This window comes from Aegilops tauschii, chromosome 4 (assembly GCF_002575655.3).
Source record: "Aegilops tauschii subsp. strangulata cultivar AL8/78 chromosome 4, Aet v6.0, whole genome shotgun sequence".
NCBI lineage: Eukaryota > Viridiplantae > Streptophyta > Magnoliopsida > Poales > Poaceae > Aegilops > Aegilops tauschii.
In genome coordinates, this window is record NC_053038.3 from 431,300,750 (window position 1) to 431,322,772 (window position 22,023).

General features: G+C 47.1%; 1 long non-coding RNA gene across 1 annotated transcript; it reads right to left on the bottom strand.

Moving 5' to 3' along the window:
- Positions 1–1,710: 1,710 nt before the first annotated feature.
- LOC123493547 (uncharacterized) lies at positions 1,711–3,378 on the bottom strand. Its single transcript, XR_006662071.2, has 3 exons — positions 2,614–3,378; positions 2,296–2,531; positions 1,711–2,177 (listed from the first exon to the last, which is right to left on the bottom strand). It is a non-coding gene; the product is annotated as an uncharacterized lncRNA (long non-coding RNA).
- Between the last annotated feature and the right edge of the window lie 18,645 nt (positions 3,379–22,023).

Sequence of the window (22,023 nt, forward strand, 5' to 3'; positions counted from 1 at the left end):
TGAAAAAGATTGAAGGGGGCTCGGACGAAACCGAGTCGGCACCCTCCGCATAAAACTTGCAGTGCTAAAAAGCAATCATTTGACATATCTGCATGGACTAACTTTGTCTTTTGCATGATCATTTCCATGAACACTCGCGAAAAAACCTCCGCCCGACTTTGCCAAGTCGCCCAGAGGCTTGGGGGCTACTGTCGGAGTAATTGGACACGGGTATCCCGAAGACGGCGAGACAATATTTCAAGACATCGGGGCTAGCAAAGCCCCTCAGTCCGACTGCCCGGCCGCTCCTGCCGGCTCCCCGTCCGACTGCTCCACCCGGCCGGCTGCCAGCTGACCGACTGCACCGACTAGCCGGCTGCCGACTGCAGTCCGACCCGGCATCGACAAGACCCCGACGAGACGGCCATACCGCGGACAAGACAACCGTACCGCAACACCATCATGTATAGTGTCACTTGTCCCCTGGCACTATTCATGAAGTGACCTAGGGGACAAGCATGACATGCACCATGCCTTGCTCCCATACCTCCACATAGCTTAGATACAAAGCTACCCTCTCCTATAAAAGGAGACACACATCCATCCATCCATGGATGGACTCACGTACACACTCACACAAGAAAGCTAGCTAGCAAGAGAGCTAGCTAGCCATCCATCCATCCATTCCCACGGGCAAGCATGCCCAAGCACCACATGCGGCCATGCTCATGGCCGGCCACTAAAGCATGCTTTGTGCATGCATATATGGAGCCAGATGCCCATGGCACTGACCCCAGATACAGCTCTAGGAGCACTTTGTACTGCCCGATGTACACCCCAGATATATATGCTCAGACATGCAGGAGTAGGGGTATTATCTCTCCGGAGAGCCCCGAACCTGGGTAAACTAGCGCGTGCTACTCGCTTACCCGCTCCCGGTCCTATCAGCAGCAGTCTTACCCTCACACAAAGCCCTTGTGGCATCTGTCGCCTCACACCCCCCCGTGAGAACACCACGACAGCATGGCAAAGTGCAACAAACAATACTACAAATTAAGTGGAGTTCAATATGCAACGAGTTGCATATTGACGAAACACCACATACGATTATTTAGTTCTCTCTCAGTTATGAACCCAACCATATTAAATGTTGTTAAACATGGTAAGAGGTGAAACATAAGTAAACTAACTATTTAGGCAAGTTTAAATGAGGCCGGAACAACAAACAAAAATTCCGGAAAATCGTCATGTGCATGTTTCGAATATACTACTGTTCTGCCCTATACACAATTTTAGAGTTGTTAAACATGCAAAGTAATGCTACCATGTTAATCTATGCATTTTTCTAGCCCATTTACATACAAAGAACAATTAAAACCGAGCTACGGTTATTTAGTTATGAAATAAACCATTTTAACATAGCATTTATGCAAATTTAAACAACCATCATTTTAAACAATTTTAAACATGGATGAGAGTGGCATATTATTAAACTACACAAATTTCTGAGCATTTTACATGTTAAAATCATTTTAATCCGATGCACCATTTGTGAGTTATTATATGCATGAAGTACAGGGGGTTTTCTGTAAAACTGTAATTCTCTGGATAATAGTGAAATTCGCAGATCCTGAAAAAACATCACATGGGCCAAATGTGAATAGGAAGCCCAACAGAGGAAAAAAACAAGAGGAGGGGGGCTGGGGTGTGGCCTCACCCAGTAGGCCTTGGCCCGTTCGGTGGAGGAGGTAGCAGGCCGGTTGAGGAGCTGGAGCAGGCTGGGCCTTGGCCAGCGAGGCAGATATGCGCTGACGAGGCTCGCGCGGTCAATGGGGCGAGCAGCTGCATCCAGTCGAGCGAAGCAGAGGAAGCATCGGCGCTGAGAGCAGGTCGACGCCGCGGGGCGTCCGGCAGTGGCGGCGCTTGGTGACAGGAGGCGGGCTTGGCAGGGGCGCGGAGGCTGCTCAATCCGGCGAGGACGGGCAAAGGGGCGCCGGCTCCGGGCAACGGCAGGAGGCAGGGGCTTGGCGCTGGCTCTCTGCTCCTCCCGCAGCGAGACAAAGCAGGGGCGCAGCACGGCGGGACCGCAGCGGCGGATGCGGCGGCTCGACGCAGGGGACTTGGCGCGGCGGCGCAGGGACGCTGGGCGTTCCTGGCTTCGGTCGAAGATGGGGCACCAGGATCGGGGAGAGCACCTACTGAAGATGGCGGCAGGGATCGGTCAGGGGCGTCAGGCAGAGAGAGTGGGGGAGAGGGAAGGGAAGGAGGCGCGGCACGGGCCTGCTAGAGGTGGCCGCCGATGGAGCTGCTGCTCACCTAGGCGACGACGAGGAGAAGGCCGCCGAAGGCGTGGGTTGGAGTAGAGGAGGAAGGGGCGGCGCTCGAAGGAGGTCAGCGGAGGAAGGGCATCTCAGGCGCGCTCGGGGTCACTGACAACGGCGCCATGGGGCTCGGCTGCGTCTCTGTGGTGGCGCGATCCGGTGATGGCGATTGGAGCAGAGGACTTCAGGCCGCGGCGGGGTCGAGCTGCTTGACGGCGGGGCCATGGCGTCCTGTGGAGGCAACAGAGAGATGAGCAGGGAAACGAGAAGAGATAGAGGAAGGGAAGGAAAAACAGGGAGGAAGGGCGCGGACGGGGACTGCCTGGGCGCGGAGGACGAAGGATGCGGGCGCAGGTGGAGGCGCACGGGAGGAGGAGCTCTGGTTGGTTGGATCGATGGATTGGGGGGGGGGAATGAGGAGATCCCGAGGTGGGAGACGACAAGGTGGAGTGTGGCGGCGGCTAGGAGGATGGATGGGACATCTCCCTAGAAGTTAGGGTTTGTCCATATATAGATTAGGGGACTTTATATAGGGAAAGAAAGGGGTATTTTGGATCATCTGATTAAAATCGGACGGCTGAGAAAATATAGTTTAGGAAGTCCAATGAAGAAAACGGTGATGTTTTGTAGATGTTTGGGGATGATCCGAATCCAACGGTAACAACAAACCGGGTCGGGTACGGGACAACTTTCGGACGCGCGGGAGGGGATCGCGGGCTGACGAGAGAGGTTAGTTGGTTTGACAAGAGGGAACCGAAAACACGGTTGGTCTCGGAACGGTCAACGAAAGCAAGGGGGGAACGCGGCAACTACGATCGGATGCATGTTTTTAAAAGCAAAGACGGCAACGAGTGCCGATGCAATGCGAATGATGCGATAATGAATGCAACAAACCAACGAAACACATGACAACAACGAAAAACATGGAAGCCGTCTGGAGCGTCGGTCTCGGGGCGTTACAACACTCCACCACTACAAGAGGATCTCGTCCTGAGATCTAGGATGGCACCGGAGAAAAACGGAAGAGGAAGAGAAAAGGTAAAGCTAAGTTGCTTCTTTGACAAACGAGTGAAAACAAAGAACCTTGAGAGGTCGCAAAGCTTGAAGAAATGACACGACAGAGGTGAACAAAATTGAGAAGACTCCGGTAGAAAAGAGAGACAAGGAACACCAAGAGAACCTTGAGGTTAAGTGACACAATAGATATTTGAACCACTCCGGTTAAAACAAGATAGGGAAAGAATAAGAATGATATAATTTGGGCAGCACTCCGACTGTAAATGGAAGGAATTGAACATGATCTTGACAAGATGAGTGGATACTCGATGAAATTAATAACACATTGCCTCCGGAACTAATGAAAGAATGGCACAAGGGGTAAGAAAGATTTCAGGCCGCACTCCGGTTGAGGAAGGAGACAAAACTTGATAAAATGAGAGAACTCGAATGAAAACACGACACTCCGGCTAAACGGATAAGAAAGGAAAAATTACATGATCTTGACAAAACAAGATGATTGGTCGAAGAGAGCAACATCAGAATGCCTCCGGGATGGACGGATAGAAGATAGATCGTCGGAATAAGATAACGGAGAAGAAAATGACAACTTCTGCCACAAATGAGCTTGGAAAACACCCTTCCAAGAAGGTTATAACGGAGTAGTTGGAAAATCAACAACGAAAACAATAAGCTTGTAGTGGGCTTATGTAAACACCTCAACATTATGAGGTGACAAACGGCCACTAAGGGAAGCCATTGGTTTGAGTGAGAGCACCAAGGCGATGAAAAACTTCTTTCACCAAGAGGATAGGAGAAAACTTGGATCATTGATAAACACCACAAATAGCTACATTCCTTAGGGAAGGCTATAGGTGAAATATAACCCAATACAACTCCAACAAAAAAAATTGATTGGACGAAAAGATCTCTTGAACGAAGAGAAAATGATGGATTTAATTATCTCATTCCTGACAACTTGTGAATCATGCAACATGAAGGAAATAATCAAGAATGACATAACACCACCTCAAAAGATAAGAGAGAAAGAATTACACTTCAGAATGCAAGATGAAGAATGCTTGAACTCCTCAAAACAAAACATGTGTAGAACACCATGTTTATCTTTGAGTATAGCTTGGCGGATCATAACTTCGAGAGAATTCTTGAAGAACAAATGAAGAATGAAAGGAATCCTTGATGAGCCACCATGTTGATCCTCCATGAAGATCTCCGATAATAAAAGAATGATCAAACGAAAGGGAAAGTTGAAAAGAACTCCGGGAGAAGCCTTTCAATGATTAGATGAAGCTTTGAAATGATATAATTGAAATAACTTGGAACTCCGGAAAGAAAAGATGAACAACTGAAATCAAGAATTTTGATGAACCTCTGGAAAGAAAAGATGGACAACATATAACTGAGATATTGATATCACGAACAAACTCCGGTTAAAAGAATTAAACACTTGGATGAAACAAGAACAAGAATTATGTTATGCGTATCCTTCACCAATATAAATTGATGACAAGCAACGGATTTTGGCATACTACTTATTCTCGTAGAAAGGATTAAGAGAGATATAGCGCAAACTTGAATAAGGTCTTCCACAAATCGTCGGTAGGATTTGAAAGAACGAATGAGTTGATACGATAACGAAGGAAGTGAAATCTTGAACGAACCACCGTAAGAATTGGAAATGAAAGTAGCAAAGGCGCAATACATCGGGAAGAATTAGAAAACGAATAAAGATACTTGACAGAAAATTTAGGTACATGAGAACGAAGAGATCATGAACTGATTAGAGGATATTGGAATGATGCACCAGAAGATTATGGAGATGAACGAAGAGACATCAATTTAGAATAATTGGAGAACGAGGCTGAAAACTTAGAACGAAGAAATCTTTTGAAAAGATGGCCTTTGGATGATCAAGAAATGAAAACAACTCTGAAATGCTCCGGATGGGTAAGAAAAGAATTGCGTGATTGGAAACAATTTGAGAGGATGGCAACAAGTTAGAGCCATGAATCTTTGGAAGAACGGGTAAGGATTTAAGAGGAACTCTTCTTTGGTCTTCAAAATCCGAGAATGGTGACGAGAAATACCACCAAAATTATTGAGACACTCCGGAACAATGGATAATAGAAATGATGAACCAACGATGAAAGAATTTGAAAGATCTTGGAGAAAGACATTTGACTGATGATAATTCATTCTTACGTCAAACTTCGAAAAGAATTTGGGAATAGCTCCGGGAAAATTAGAAGAGTCAGGTAAGATCCTGGGAAAAGACCTGTGGGTTAGGGCCCACTCAAAAGATACACCGTTGAATAATTACTTGAAAAGGAGATAGCACCGGTTGAACTAAATGGCTCAAAAGAGATAACAACCTCGAGATAGCTTGAACGGATTGGGAATGGAAATGCGAGTCTCCTGAGATATCTTCAGCACTCCAAATAACATGAATAGCAAGAGGTGGATGATTAAGAGATGCACCGACATACGAAAACACTTGAAACGAGGAAGGGAATATGATCAACACCGAATGCTTGAATTTAGTCCACTGGAGAAGAAAAGAATGAAGAATGATAAACTTGAAGAACATCTTCATGAGAACCACCGGGTAAGAACATTGATGGAAAAGAATGGAGAAACGTCACATCAATAAAATGATACTTGATTAAGAAATCTGAGTCCTTGAAGAAAAAGGGTGGGAGGGCGGGAAAACAAAGGCAACTTGGGGCAGATGGAATAAACACCGTTGAGAAAACTTATAATTGATCTTGCGGATGTTGGAATGAACGGATTCACTTGAAGAGAAGCACACCGGTTGGAAAAGAATTAACATGACGAGCTCGATGATCAAGAAGGATTAGTATCCACATAGAAATATGAGAACACCATTTAGGAAAGGTATGGATTCAACATTTGACTTCGAAGCAACTCGAATACCACAAATAAAACAAAACAAAGGATTTGGCTTGCGGAATAAGCCGGAACAAACATATGATAGAGATTTCGTCCGAAGTTTTCGTGGTGGGGCCCACACGGGCTCGATCGTACAGCACCATCATGTACAAGGCAGTGCACATGACATACGAAGCGTCCCCGAGTCGGCATAGCCAAGGACTCTTTAAGACACTACGAGACCACTGTAAAACCAACCGTGTACAGGCGGACCACTAGACGTCGAACCCCAATTTCATATCATGCGTTTGTCGGAAAGATATCCTAAGAGCTACTTGAATACCCACTTATAAACTCCCGAAACTTTCTGGTTATGCAATCTGGTGTTGGGGATACAGGGGACACAAAATATATCACCCAAACTAACAATACCTAGATCCAGCTGTATCCATCCGTCAACACATAACCAAGAAACCTTCGGAAATCATTTACCTCAACCTTCGAAAAGCATCCGTTATACTAGTTATGGCAATACTCCCGAACTCCCACCCCAGTACTGGGTGGCGTCGAGGTGATCTCACCAACAACTGCATAAAAGAGATTTCGATGTCGGCGAAACTCAGGTATTCCAAAACTACAACGATAAAATTGTGACGACAACACCTCGGAGCTCAACTCCCCGGGACACTGCCACAACCCCTAAATGTCAGGAGGCACCAAGAACAATGTTCTCGTCACAAAACCATCAGAACGATTCCAAGATACCCGCGTGATCCTAAATTTTTTTTAGTGAAATTTGAGGAGAGAAGAGTCAAAACTTCTACGCCAGGAGACCTCACCAGAGCGACGAAGGGACTGAGGAGTAAAAAGAATCCTACTCTCCGATATATATAATCCTAAGACTCAAAACATTTTTGTTCTAGACTCAACAACGCCAGCGATTCGATCAAGCAGGGGGCTCCTAAGTCGGGGATGGCTCTGATACCAACTTGTAACGCCCACGATGCGGCTATATCTCCCACGTGTCGAGGCACGACTACATGGGATTGTGTGAAGATGACCCTTCTTGCGACAAAACCACAATGCGGTTATGCCTCTAAGTCATGCCTCGACACGTGGGAGATATAGCCGCATCGTGGGCATTACAGCGGACGTGTGAACCGGCCGCGAGAGCGGACAGGCGAGTCGTCCATGGCGTTGTAAACTGGTGCGGTCGCAAGAGACGGCAACAACGTTGGAAACGGCCCGGACTCGGGCGAGACAAATGCGGACGCAGATGATCAGTCAGTCACGCGTGCGGATGTAGCGAGGGCGGCGACTTGCACAAATAATTTTTAGAAAAGGAGGAGGACCCCAGACTTGCACAAATAATGCTGGCGCACACCCTTTATGCGACACCTTTGTAAGGAATAGTGGTCTTGCGAAAAATATCATAGACCAGAATAATTGTTCTCAAACAATTTAATATGTGCTGATAATATATAGAAAAGATAGCACCTGGCGGTTCAACACGGCAGCGAAAACAGCGGCAATCATGGTGGCAGCTCATCACGGCCCTAACAGCTCAACGCTCAGAGAGCAAGGGAAGACCGCGGAGGTGGGCGGCTCAGGCTCAACACGACGCGAGGCGAGGCGGCTTAGGGAAGCCCCTAGTGAGGTGGAGGACGGCAGTTTGTCCACGGTGGCAAGGCTGCGGCGACGACCGCATCCGGCGGTTCAACAGTGGCAGGTAACAGCAAAGGCGAGCCGGACGGCTGTGCACATATACGCACACGCAGGGTAGCAGCAAAAGGTGAGCCTGACGACTTGAAGGAAACCTCTTCACTGCACCCAATAAATCCAGATGTGTATAATATTTCCAGAATCATGACCGGGAGCTGTTTTCCGTTAGCTGAATCCCAGCACTACCACCATGCATATCTTGACTTAATTCCTCTGAACTGAAAGGAGTTTGGCTGTTGTGTACTTCTGTTGATAGGATTGCAGCCCGTATACCCTCGATGAAATGCAATCCAACTTTTATGGACGTGACTACCTGGCGCCCGAGCGCCACTTCCCGGGTGCGAGCGCTTTCCCTAAAAGGAAGGGCCAGCCGCGCGGCTCTGTCAGGAAAGCCCAGAAATGGACCACGATTATCCCGTCTGCATTTATTAGGGGATCAAAAACTTCAAAAACTTGTAACTTTTGATTAGAATGTCAAAATTCAAATCCGTTTTCACCGTTGGGTTTCTCGTGACGAGTTCTTCAAAACTAGATCCCATATGAGTAGGTTTCGACGAACTTTTTTTTCCGAGCAACTTCATGTGCTACGGAGGCAACTTTAGTGCTATAGAAAAGCAACTCCTTTTCCCCCTAGTATGACTAGCTATCAACGGAGGATCCTCTCTAAGTTGGTTACCATGACTACCAATTGACTAGTTTCACCTCTAAATCGCCTACCATAAGGACAACTCCAACGTGGATCATCAAAATCACCCCAAAAAATGTCAGAATAGACCTGTCTGGACACTGAGGGTCACCTAATTTGTTTGAACAAGTCCGTACGTCATAAATCCTCCAAAACCGAACAACGAGGGGGGTGTTCTCAGGGCTCCTTAGCGCCAATTGCTCCCTCCAACATGAAGCCAGATCCCATCTCCTCAGACGACAAGAGGAGCAGAATTCGCCACTCCTAGTTGAGGCCCCCGCGATGGACAAAGAGTCCGCACTACAAATGGAGATGCTAACCCAATGGTCAACCACCAACCACTATCTGAGAATGCCCTCTCTGCTACTCCCGAGCAAATACGAAGTCCAAAACTAGATGCCGCCTAAAGGAGGAGACGTCGTCCGTCCCCACTGCGCCAACCATTTCTGTTGTAACAAGGAGGTGGCAACAAAGAACTTCGAGTATTGATAAACGCAACCACATATAAAAAAAGACTAAGTTCACCCAACAAACCTCGTTGGGGTAGAAAAAGAAAAACAACCATATGACTTATATGCACTGGAGTTGTACTTAAAAAGCCAGCAACTTTTGGGGTGTTTTTGTGCAACTCCAATGCATTCACCAGACAACTCGTATGTAGTCTCATCCTGACTTGGTATCTAGATAAAGCTGCCACATATAGAAAATACTAAGTTCACGAGGCAACTCGTGTGTAGTCCAAGCCTGAGCAACTCCACAGTTTTTCTTGCGCACCTAGGCAATAGCAGAGGAGAAAACACACATGCGCACACACACATAGTCATGCGCCTCATATCTCTAGCTAGGAAACCTGACCGGTTCCACCCGCTCCCTTCTACGATCGCACTAAGAGATTCCACCCGAGGAGAGGAAAATCTTGACTCCACCTCTATGACACAAACTTAATTACAGGTATCTAAAACCTTTAGATATTTACTAAATAATAATGGTCTTGATAAATGTTTCTGTTCATGAGGATTGGGCAACTGGATACATGGTTTTAGGCAAACTATTTGTTGCTCGTGGGAAACTTGATACTTGGTTTTAGGCAATTGGATGATTAATTGTGGGCAACTATATTATCTTTCATGTATTGTGCATAAAAAAGGATGCAAACTATGTAGAGCACCTTGGAGTATGCAGTCTAGCACAAGTTAAATAGGAAATAAAAAAGAGAAAAAACATAGCAAATTATGTTATCTTTCATGCTTTTAGACAACTGTATGGTTGATTGTGGACAACTGGATACATGATTTTAGATAACTGTACAGTTGATTGTCGACAACTAGATACATGGTTTTAGACAACATAAGGGTTGATTCTAGGCAACTATGACACCTAAAAAAGGGAAAAAGAACGTAGACATGTTCCTTTTTGGAGGGGGTCACAAATAAACTTAATCACCTGAAAACACTTTGTGGTTTTAGTTATGTCTCCATGACCAGCTTCGCACCGCTCCCCCTCTATGAACATTCACCTAGTATTTACAATCATACCAAGGGATCCAACCCCGAGGATATGAAATTCTTGATGTGTCTCTATGACACAATCTTAATTGAAAGGTATCTAAAACCTTTACATATAAGATAAATTAAGGTCTTGGTAATATTTCCGTTCATGAGGGTTGGGCAACTGGATACATGGTTGTAGGAAACTGTATAGCTGATTGTGGGCAACTATGACACCTGAAAAAGGATAAAGAACATTCACATGTTTGCTTTTTAGGGGTTCACATATAAACTTAATCTCATAAAATTCCATGGTTTTAGTTATGTCCCCATGACTAGCTCCACCCCACCACCCTCTATGATCATTCGCCAAGTGTTTACGATCATAACAAGGGATCCCACCCGAAGCGAAGAAATTCTTGACACACCACTATGACACAAACTTGATTGAAAGGTATCTAAAACCTTTAGATGTTGGCCAAATCGTGGTCTTGGTAATGTTTTTGTTCATATGGATTGGGCAATGGGATACATGCTTTTAGGCAATTGTATGATTAATTGTGGGCAACTATGTTATCTTTCATGTATTCTGCATAAAAAAGGATGCAAACTATGTAGAGCACCTCAGAGTATTTAGTCTAGCACAAGTTAACTAGGAAATAAAAAAGGAAAGAAAAAAACATAGCAGCTCTAAGTGTTTCTAACCAAAACAAAAGAAAGCAACTATAAGCTAATTTATGTGCAACTCATGTGTATTTCCCAAACAACTTAGCTGCCGGAAAAAAGCACACAGACAAAAGAAGACATGATCTTGCTACCCCCTCCCCTGCCAACTCCGTCGCTCCATCGTGATCTTGTTAAGCCCATGTACGCCCTTTCTCCTGTGGATAAAAGTGTGATATGTTTGTGTTAACCTAGGATTAAAACATGTGTGGAAAAACTAAGAAAAGAAAGAAAATGAAGCATACCACAATAAAACCGTCCCCTATAAATTGGAGCAACTCATGCTAAAAATTGGAGCAACTAGTTGCGAACAACGATTTTAGGCAACTTTACTAGTGATTTTAGGCGACTCGTGTTAAAATTTGAAGCAAGTATTATCAGGCATGTAAAAAATGTCTGCTACCCATATCAAAGAAATTTCCTTGTAGTAAATATATCATGTATCCCCTATGCAAAAGTAAAAACATGCAGCAACTTTGCTTGTGATTTCAGGCAAGTCATACTAAAATTTGAAGCAACTAGTGCTGGGCATTAAAAAAGGGACTGTTGACCCTATAAGCTCCTTGATGCTGGCCCACCAGTTTGGTTAGTACATTCTAGCAACAGATCAGCGTGAAGATCAGCATGAAGCCCACCACAAATTAAACACATCAGCGTGATCAGCGTTAAGCCCACCACAAATTCATTGGGGGAATAAGCCATGGAAAACAAGACTCTAATGTTTTCCTACATTACAACTTCCTGACTGAGCTTTAGCCACATCAGTCGGTCAGAGGAATACATCGCAGAAATAGAAATCTGACAGCTTTTAAAATTGAAACAAGATTCCCTACCCGATTGATTCTGAAGCTTTCAAGGATCAAACAAGATTTGGAGCCAGAAAGTGGAGCTATATACGGCAGCATCTTCATACATACAGACAATTAAGCTAATCTTTTTCTACCGAACCAGCGGTATAAGCTCGGCATTGTGCTGTTAGCTCTTCGCTGCAACCTCTCCTCCCTCGTCAGACTTTTTTGAGCAACTCTTACAGCCGTTGTGAGATACTACTAGTCCCGTGAATTACAACTTGTGCAGTTTACCTCCTCAGAAGCATGCCAGCCGTGCTCATCTGCTCGAAGAGTAGACACAGCCGGTCCAGACCTCCGGGTCCACCCTTGTGGACACACACTGGGGACTCATTCGCCCCGACGAGCAGCGCGTGTCGCTCCTTTCATTGCGCTCCATCCAGGACCCCGACAGAGGGAGGTAAAACGGATTGGCGACCTGTGTCGCAGGGGACCGAGGGAGCAAGCCCACCGGGCATGGCGTGGATCCCCAGGAGGAGGCAGGAGGAGGGGTGGTCGGGCGCGTGCCGGCCGTGGCGCTCGTCGCCGGGAATAGGTAAGAGGAAGAGGCGGCCGGGGGTTTGCTTGGCGGGCGCGTGCCGGCCGCAGCGCTCGTCGCCGAGAATAGGTAAGAGGAAGAGATGGCCGGAGGTTTGCTTGGCGCGAGACACGTCGAAGGAAGGAGGACCAGGTGGCAGCCCTGTAGGCGGGAGGAGGAGCGCGGCGGGGGGGCGCATGGCCTGGGGGAGGAGCGCGGCAGCGGTCGCATCTCACGGAGGAGGCGTCGGGCGGCAGGTGTGGGACGGAGTGTGGGTGGTGGGATGAGTGAATAAGGAATGAGAGTCAGGCGACTTTGTCGGTAGCGCGTGCGCTCGAAACGACCCAAAAGCACAGCTGCGTTTTCTAGAATTTAGGAACTTTTATCTTCAGATTTCAGCATGCTGTCCAGCAGCGTTTCACCATTCAAGAAGCTGCACTGTGGCGCACTATGGGTTTTCTTCAGAGTTCCTCTTTGATCAGAGCAAAAAGTACTAGTATCAGGTAATATACTGTAGGCTTCTTCACCCTAGACCTCGGACCAACAGCCCTCAAGCGAGGTGAAACGCAGCGGTATCAAGCGCACGCCGGGTACACCTCGTCGCGTGCTTGAATGTCGGTTGGCAGAGAGACGCGCGCGGCTAGGCATGCAGCGCCGCAGAGTAGTGGCGACTTGACGGGTCGAGCAGCCAGCTCAGGTCGACGAAGACGGGCGGCTCAAGGCGGAGGAACGACGGCCAGAGGCGGAGAGCGGCCGGCGGCTCTCCCCCGCTGCAGTTGAGGCGGGTAACGGAGGCGGCTGGCGGCGTAGGTGGAAGTGAGGTATGGCCGCGGTGGTGGCGGCTCAAATCCAGGGCGAGATGAGGCGGCGCCGACGATTTGAATTGGGCGCGGTCGAAGCAGCGATTGGAGCGCGAGGTCAGGAGATGGCGGAGGCGAGCTGAGGCGGCAGCGGTCGCGGAGGCAACGACGGCGGCCGGCGGTGGAGCCGTGGAGATGGCGGCTCGTCGGTCGCCAGCTTGAGGTCGGAACGGTGGCGGAAGCGGGCGCCTCGAAGCGAGGGCGCGGGCGCGGTCAATGAACGAGTCCGGGTCATGGCCGGTTCTGTTTCCGGGTCATTTTTATTGAAACTGCGTCGGCTCCCGACGTTGCATAGCAGCTGAGCACAAAGACTTTTGACTTGTAGTGTACATGGCTTTCACGTGATATCAATTTGGAGGTCATGATGGGCCTGGGAATTTGTGCCTTTGAGAGATTTGCCTCTTCATGTAGCAAAGGGAGATTAAAAAATGGGGGCTGCTACAAATCAGTCGGATGATTTCTCTAAGAAATCATCCGCCTGGGTAGCCATCCGATCTGGCGCTAGGTGGCCATTTGATCTAAGCAACACAGCCTTGCCTTACGTTCCTCGTCTGACCCCATTTCACTAGAGCAACGCAACATCCATCCTCGCACATCCGTCCGGCGACCTCGTGGCATCGGAGCCGTTGGAAGCGATGCAACGCAGCTCCAAGAGCCGCGACCAACCGCTGCATCGACGTGCAGAACTCTGGGAGCTCCGACATGCAGCATCGGTATGCTGCTCCATTGCATCCATGGGCCCATGGCCATGGCAACACCAAGCACACAAAAGCATTGACGCCACGCCGACGACGTCTCTGACGAAGCTTCATTGTAGCCACGGCGGCGCTCCATTGAAGCCTAGGCAGCGCTCCATCGCAGCACCTCGACGGCCGCTACATGCTTCACTGCAGCGTCCCACCGCGCAGCTGCCGTCGCACCTCCCGTCGTAGGACCCATGGTCACCGGCGAAGCTTCAGTGCAGCGTCGCCACCGGCACGGTGGTGCTCCTTCGCAGCACCTCAACGGCCGCGGTATGTTTCTCTGTAGTGCCCCCATCGCATGGCCGCCGGCGAAGCTTTAGTGCAGCACCGCCACCGGCGTGACGGTGCTACGTGCACCCCGACGGTCGCCGCACGCTTCATTGCAGCGCCCCACTGTGCGGGTGCTCCTCCATCGCAGCACCGGCTGCCGTCGCATCTCCCATCGCAGCACCGCCGATTGGCCGCCGGGGAAGCTTCAGTGTCGCGCCGCCACCGGCGCAGCGGTGCTCCATTGCAGCACCGGCTGCCTCCTCCTCCGCCTTCTCCCTCGCGTGCCGCAACTCCATCACCGCAGCACTCCCCCTCCCTACAGCAGCTAGTTGTGCGTAACGGCGGGGCACGAGCTGCCGGAGTGGAGAAATGGCGAGATCCAGAAGCTGGAGAAAAGGGTAGGGGATGAAGCAGAGGAAAAGGCGTGGTTTGTGCGGCCTGTGGTTCGTGCGAAGGGATAAGAATGGAGAGCGGTGCATGGGCCAGTACGACACGTGTCGAGCAGTGGGAGCGGTTTACGGGAGGGAAGAAATCAACCGGATGAAAGCAATCATTTTCCCTAAAAAAATAGCTGGTTTGGGTACTTCCTCACGGAACGGAGTACTGGCCAAACAATTCTTTCCTCGATTCATACGCCGATTTGATGGGGGATTAGAAGAAGCTCCGTGTACAATTGCACTGCGGATCCGATTTGTCTTCGCTGTAGACTAGATCGATCTTGCAGTGGTTGATCCAATCCGCCTGTCTGACTCGGAGTGGATAATGTTTTCTTGATCGCAACTGACGAGGCTTAGATTTGATGCAAAATCCTTCCGTACCGGATCTTGCGCCATACAAAAAATTGCGAACTCCTTGAACCCTGGAAAAAATCCCTCCAAGAACTCAACACCACCATGCGCCAGCCCCACGGTGGGCGCCAACTTTCGTGGATTTGTCACGGCAGATGTCCTAGTGTGAGGACTTTGTCGTGAGGCCAACGCATCTATGTGATAGCTTGAGAGGGGTTGAGCGGAATCGAGAGACGCAACACAAGACAAGGATTTAGACAGCTTCGGGCCTCGGGAAACATCATCCGGTAATAGCCCTACATGCTGTTTGTGGCTAGATCTCATTATGATCATGAGAGAGTCGCCGCATAAGCCAGCTCCCCCTTTGTGTCTAGCCCTAGAGATTGTTTCTTGTTGCTTGTCCCTCTTTGGGGAGCCTTGCCCCTCCTTATATAAGTTGAAGGGGCAGTTTACATGACTAGTCCTAGTTGGATTAGGATTACTCTATTACAAGTGGAGTCCTAGTCTTGCTTCCTTCGTAGGAGAATATTCCTTATGTCTTCCTCTTAAACCGGCCCACCATTAACATGAACCGGCCTTCTGGGCCTTGGGCCTTGTCATCCGTCTGACCCGCCCGTCGGGTCACCAGTGAGTCATAATGACCAGACGGGTAGCTTGTAAACCGCCAGGTCAGGGCGGGTCGCCAGTGAATCGCCAAGTGTCAGCCGGGTCTCAAGTAAACCGCCAAGTCCGGCCGGGTTATACTTCCGGCCAGTTTACGCTGCGGGGTATATCCCCGACAGGTAGCGAGGCACGTATTGTATTGTTGCCATCGAGGATAAAAAGATGGGGTTTACATCATATTGCTTGAGTTTATTCCTCTACATCATGTCATCTTACTTAATGCTTTACTCTATTCTTCATGAACTTAATACTCTAGATGCAGGCAGGAGTCGGTCGATGTGTGGAGTAATAGTAGTAGATGCAGGCAGGAGTCGGTCTACTGATGTGATGCCTATGTTTCATAATCATTGCCTTAGATATCGTCATAACTTTGCGCTTTTCTATCAATTGCTCGACAGTAATTTGTTCACACACCGTATTATTTGCTATCTTGAGAGAAGCCTCTAGTGAAACCTATGGCCCCCGGGTCTATTTTCCATCATATAAGTTTCCGATCTACTATTTTGCAATCTTTTACTTTCTGATCTATAAACCAAAAAACCCAAAAATATTTTATCTTTTGTTTAGTTTTATTTATCTATCTCTATCAGATCACACCTTTGCAAGTGACCGTGAAGGGATTGACAACCCCTTTATCGCGTTGGGTGCAAGTGTTTGATTGTTTGTGCAGGTATTCGTAATTTGTGCGTTGTCTCCTACTGGATTGATACCTTGGTTCTCTAACCAAGGGAAATACTTATCTCTACTTTGCTGCATCACCCTTTCCTCTTCAAGGAAAAAACCAACGCAAGCTCAAGAAGTAGCATCGCCGGTCATGCGGGTGCCGGGCTCCTGGAGGCTCAGCGTCGGCGGTGTCCCGGTGCCTTCGGCGCCCACCGGTGCTGATCGGCACGCTGAGATCATGCGCATCTGGTCATTGCTGCCGGAGCGCGCGCGACAACAGCCAAGGTACGCCCCCGACAGCCACACGCTGTGGACGACTGATGTCTACTACACAACTTTATTCTTGTAGACACGTGTTGGGACTCCAAGCACAGAGTTTTGTAGGACAGTAGCAATTTTCCCTCAAGTGGACGACCTAAGGTTTATCAATCCGTGGGAGGCGTAGGATGAAGATGGTCTCTCTCAAACCACCCTGCAACCAAATAATAAAAAGTCTCTTGTGTCCCCAACACACCAAATACAATGGTAATTTGTATAGGTGCACTAGTTCGGTGAAGAGATGGTGATACAAGTGTAATATGGATAGTAGCTATTGATTTTTGTAATAAGAATAATAAAAAAGAGCAAGGTAGCAATTGATAAAACAGAACACAAACGGTATTGCAATGCTTTAAAATGAAGCCTAGGGTCTGTACTTTCGCTAGTGCAATCTCTCAACAATGCTAATCTAATTGGATCACATAACCATCCCTCAATGTGCGATGAAGAATCACTCTAAAGTTCTTATCTAGCAGAGGACATAAGAAGAAATTGTTTGTAGCTATTCTTTTCGATCGATCTATCCAAGAGTTCATACTAAAATAACACCAAGTTATTCTTTCCGATCGATCTATCAAGAGTTCGTACTAAAATAACACCAAAGCAAATTCAGATTCATAATACTCAATCCCACACAAAGAACCTCAAAGAGTGCCCCAAAATTTCTACCGGAGAAACAAAGACAAGAACATGCATCAACCCCTATGCATAGATTACCCCAATGTCACCTCAGGAATCCGTGAGTTGAGTGCCAAAACATATATCAAGTGAATCAATATGATACCCCATTGTCACCACGGGTATTCACAACAAGACATACATAAAGTGTTCTCAAATCCATAAAAGTATTCAATCCGATAAGAACGAAATTTCAAAGGGAAAACTCAATTCACAACAAGATAGAGAGGGGAAAACACAATATGATCCAACTATATTAACAAAGCCCGCGATACATCAAGATTGTGCCATCTCAAGAACATGAGAGAGAGAGAGATTAAACACATATCTACTGGTACAAACCCTCAGCCCCGATGGTGGACTACTCCCTCCTCATCGTGGTGGCCGGCGGCGGAACTTCTGATCTAGGATTACCCCCGGGGGTTTTGGAATATTTGAGAATTTATAGGGCGAAGAGGCAGTGCGGGAGGCCACCAAGGTGGGCACAACCCACCAGGGCATGCCCGGGCCCCCAGGCGTGCCCAGGTGGGTTGTGCCCCCCTCGGGGCACCCCTTTGGTACTTCTTTGGCCCACTGGATGTCTTCTAGTCCAAAAAAATCTCCAAAAAGTTTCGCTGCGTTTGGACTCCGTTTGATATTGATTTTCTGCGAAGTAAAAAACAAGCAAAAAACAACAACTGGCACTTGGCACTATGTCAATAGGTTAGTCCCAAAAAATGATATAAAGTTGCTATAAAATGATTGTAAAACATCCAAGAATGATAATATAACAGCATGGAACAATAAAAAATTATAGATACGTTGGAGACGTATCAACATCCCCAAGCTTAGTTCCTGCTCGTCCTCGAGTAGGTAAATGATAAAAAACAGAATTTTTGATGTGGAATGCTGCCTAACATGTTCATCACATATTGTTTTCTTTTGTAGCATGGACATATGGACTTTTATATGGTTCAAAGCTATAGTCTATTTTTGCATGAAGATTTCAATACTCAAGCATATCAACAAGCAACCATGTCTTTCAAAATATCTACACTAAAGCAAGTTATCCCTAGCCCATGATGCTCAATCATTGATCCATTCATGAAACACACTCGCATATTAGCTACATCCAATGCTCAAGTACGATCATAGTGCACCTTAGTTGGTGCTTTATAAGGGAAGATGGAGACTGAAATAAAAATAAAAATTGCATAAAGTAAATAGAAAGACCCTTTGCAGAGGGAAGTACGGATTTGTAGAGGTGCCAGAGCTCAAAGCGAAAAAGATAGAGATAAAACATTTTGGGTGGCATGCTTTTCCTGTCAACGAAAATGATCGAGTAGTCCCCAATACTTTCCATGCTACATATATCATAGGCGGATCCCAAACAGAAAATAAAGTTTATTCCTTTTTCCACCATTATTTCACAATCCATGGCTAGGCATATCCACGGGTGCCTTCCGTACCAACACTTTCCAAGGAATTTATTATTTGACAACATAAAGTAAATTCATTTTTCATTTCGGGACTAGGCATCCCTATTACCTTTGCCTTACTCTCGTGCAATGACAAGTGAATAAACACTCATCTTGAGAATAACACATCTAGCATAGAACACCCCCTACCGTTCCATGAGCGGTACGAGCACACAAAAAGGAAATTATTTTGAAAATTAGAGATGGCACATACAAATTTGCTTAGAACGGCACGAGAATACCACATATAGGTAGGTATGGTGGACTCATGTGGCAAAACTGGGTTTATGGATTTTGGATGCACAAGTAGTATTCCCACTTAGTACAAATGGAGGCTAGCAAATAGATCGAGAAGCGACCAACCAAGAAACAAAAAATCACATAAGCGAGCATTGAGCATAACTAACACTGAATAATGCAACACAAGTAGGATGTAATTTCATTGCATAACTATTGACTTATGTGCTTGCATAGGGAATCACAAACCTTAACACCAATATTCTTACTAAAGCACAATTACTCATCAACATGACTCACATATCACTATCATCATATCTCAAAACTATTACAAGGAATCAACTTTATTTTTTTCAATGATCTTCATGGAAGTTTTTATTATATCCCTCTTGGATATCTATCACTTTGGGACTAATTTCATATGTTGCTTTTGATAAGCTCAAACAAATTTAAGTGAAGAACATGAGCATAAAATTTTTCTTCTCTCAAAATAATATAAGTGAAGCATGAGAGAATTTCTTCAAAATATATTAAAGCACACCGTGCTCAAAAATATATAAGTGAAGCACTAGAGCAAAAGACAAACTACAAAAAGATATAAGTGAAGATTAAGCGAGTAGTTATGTAAATGGGTAGCTATGTGAGGACTCTCTCTAATTTGAAAACTTCAGATCTAAGTATTTTATTAAAACAACAAGCAAAACAAAATAAAATGACATTCTAATAATATCACACATCATGTGAATAAGCAAAAACTTAGGCTCAACTGATACTAACAGATAATTGTTGATGAAGAAAGGTGGGATGCCTACCGGGGCATCCCCAAGCTTATATGCTTGAGACTTTTTGGAATATTATCTTGGGATGCATTGGGCATCCCCAAGCTTGAGCTTTTGTATCTCCTTAATCCCTTTTATGTCACGGTTTCCCTAAATCTTAAAAACTTCATCCACACAAAATTCAACAAGAACTCGTGAGATAAGTTAGTATAAATCAATGCAAAAACCTTATCATTCTCTACTATAGCAAATCACTAAAATTATTATTTAACATTGCATATTAAATGCCTCTGCATATTTAATAGTCATATCCTCAAATAGAATCATTAAACAAGCAAACATATGCAAACATAACAGCAATCTATCAAAACAGTACAGTCTGTAAAGAATTCATGAATATCAATACTTCTCTATCTCCAAAAGTTCTGAATATTTAACACACTATAGAAAATTTATCAGAGCTTATTGTGCAAAATGTTTCAACATTTTATCACATTCTGACTTTTCTCGGGAATTTTTTCAACAGCGATAAACTTTCTGTTTTGAAACAACAACATGTAGACTTGCAAAATAAGCATGGCAAAGGCTATCATGGTCACTTTTATTGAAATAAAAGATGCAAAACATTATTATAAATAACAGCAAGCAAATCCTAACAAAACAAAATGATGCTCCAAGCAAAACTCATATCATGTGATGAATGAAAATATAGCCCCAAGTAAGATTACCGATAATGTTGGAGACGAAAGAGGGGATGCCAAGCTTAGTTGCTTGGATTTTCCATGAATATTACCTTGGGGGTGCCTTGGGCATCCCCAAGCTTAGTGTCCTTTCACTCCTTATTCTCCTCATATCGATATCTCACCCAAAACTTGAAAAATTCAATCACAGAAAACTTAACGGAACTTCGTGAGATTGGTTAGTATGACAAAGAGCAAACCATTTCACTTTGGTACTATCAAAGACAAGATTCATAAATATTTCCACACAATAACTACTGTAGCATATCTGTCAACGTTCTGGCAACGGGGGTCCACAGACTTGCCTGCCTGCGGCCCACTGCGTGGCTCTGCTAGCAGTCCCGTACGACCCACCATCATCAACAAGGCGTTCAAGACCCTCGCGAGGCGGACGACACAAGATCTCCTCAGGAGCGGCCTCGCCAGGTTGGCTCGCGAGGGGCGGAGAGATCAAGGCAAGGCAAAACTCGCGAGATTCTCGTGACATGAGCCATGACGATCAAGATCAGGTGGGCGCCAGCACGCGCAGTGTCCTTGTTTCCCCTTTGGTGCTAAGGAAGCGAGCGCAGGCGCGGAGTACCGAGGCGTCAAGCAAAGGTTTCCATATCGGTGCAACGAGACCAAGACCAGCAGGATAGCAAGACGGAGGTCACCATGGAGCCCATGGTGGCGTCACCACGAGAGCCTTTTGCAGGCGAAGACAGCTTTTGTCAGGATAAGCTGTACTAGTTGTCCCCTTTCAAATTGGCCGTTGTTGGCTCCCTTCCCGCTCAATATTTGGGGAGAGGACCAGGGCCTATATAAGTAGAACTAGCCACCACCTTAGGGGACAACTCATTCGGAGGCATCCCATCTGATCTTGAGTGATCCTCATCCACAGAGCGCAAGAACACCTCAACCTCATGAGGCTGTTCTTCCCCCTTTGTACTGTTCATCATCAGCCCAAGAGGTAATCCACCACCACCACACTGGAGTAGGGTATTACACCACAACGGTGGCCCGAACCAGTATAAATCTTGTGTCTCTTGTGTTGTGAGTTCGTTGAGTTCGTCGGCGAGATCTTAGCAAGCTAGGGCATGGATCGGTAGGGAAAGAACTTCGCGTGCACCCCAGAGTTCGAACCTTAAGGGTTTTGCCAGAACCCGTGATCCGACATTTGGCACGCTAGGTAGGGGTGCGCCGGAGCCTCTTCCCCACCAGTCAATCCGCCGACGCCCCGCGGTTCCGATGTCTGGCGACCCGAGGGCTGACGCCGACCGCTGGGCAGCCTGGCCCGCCCGGGCGCCGCCTGCCTAGGAAGACCTCAACCCCGCGCTCCAGGCAGCACGAGCGCCACCTAACGCTGCTGGGCGCGGGCGGCACGGCCAGGCGCCGTCCACCCTTACTCCACGACAAGCGCGAGCCGCTGCAAGGGCCGCAAGCCACGCCGCGGCAACGGTGCCCCACACCCGGCGGGAGCAGGCGAACATGCGGGCCGCACTCATAGCGGCGCGGGAGCTGCTGCAGTGCCGACTGATGGAGAGCGGCCGGGATGCTCTGCTGGAATGTGTCGCCGAGCTGCTGGACGCGGCGGCCATGGGAGCGCCGCCCTTCTGCTATCAGCTCACGCCTCAGGCGGCGGCTAGGCCCCACGGCGGGC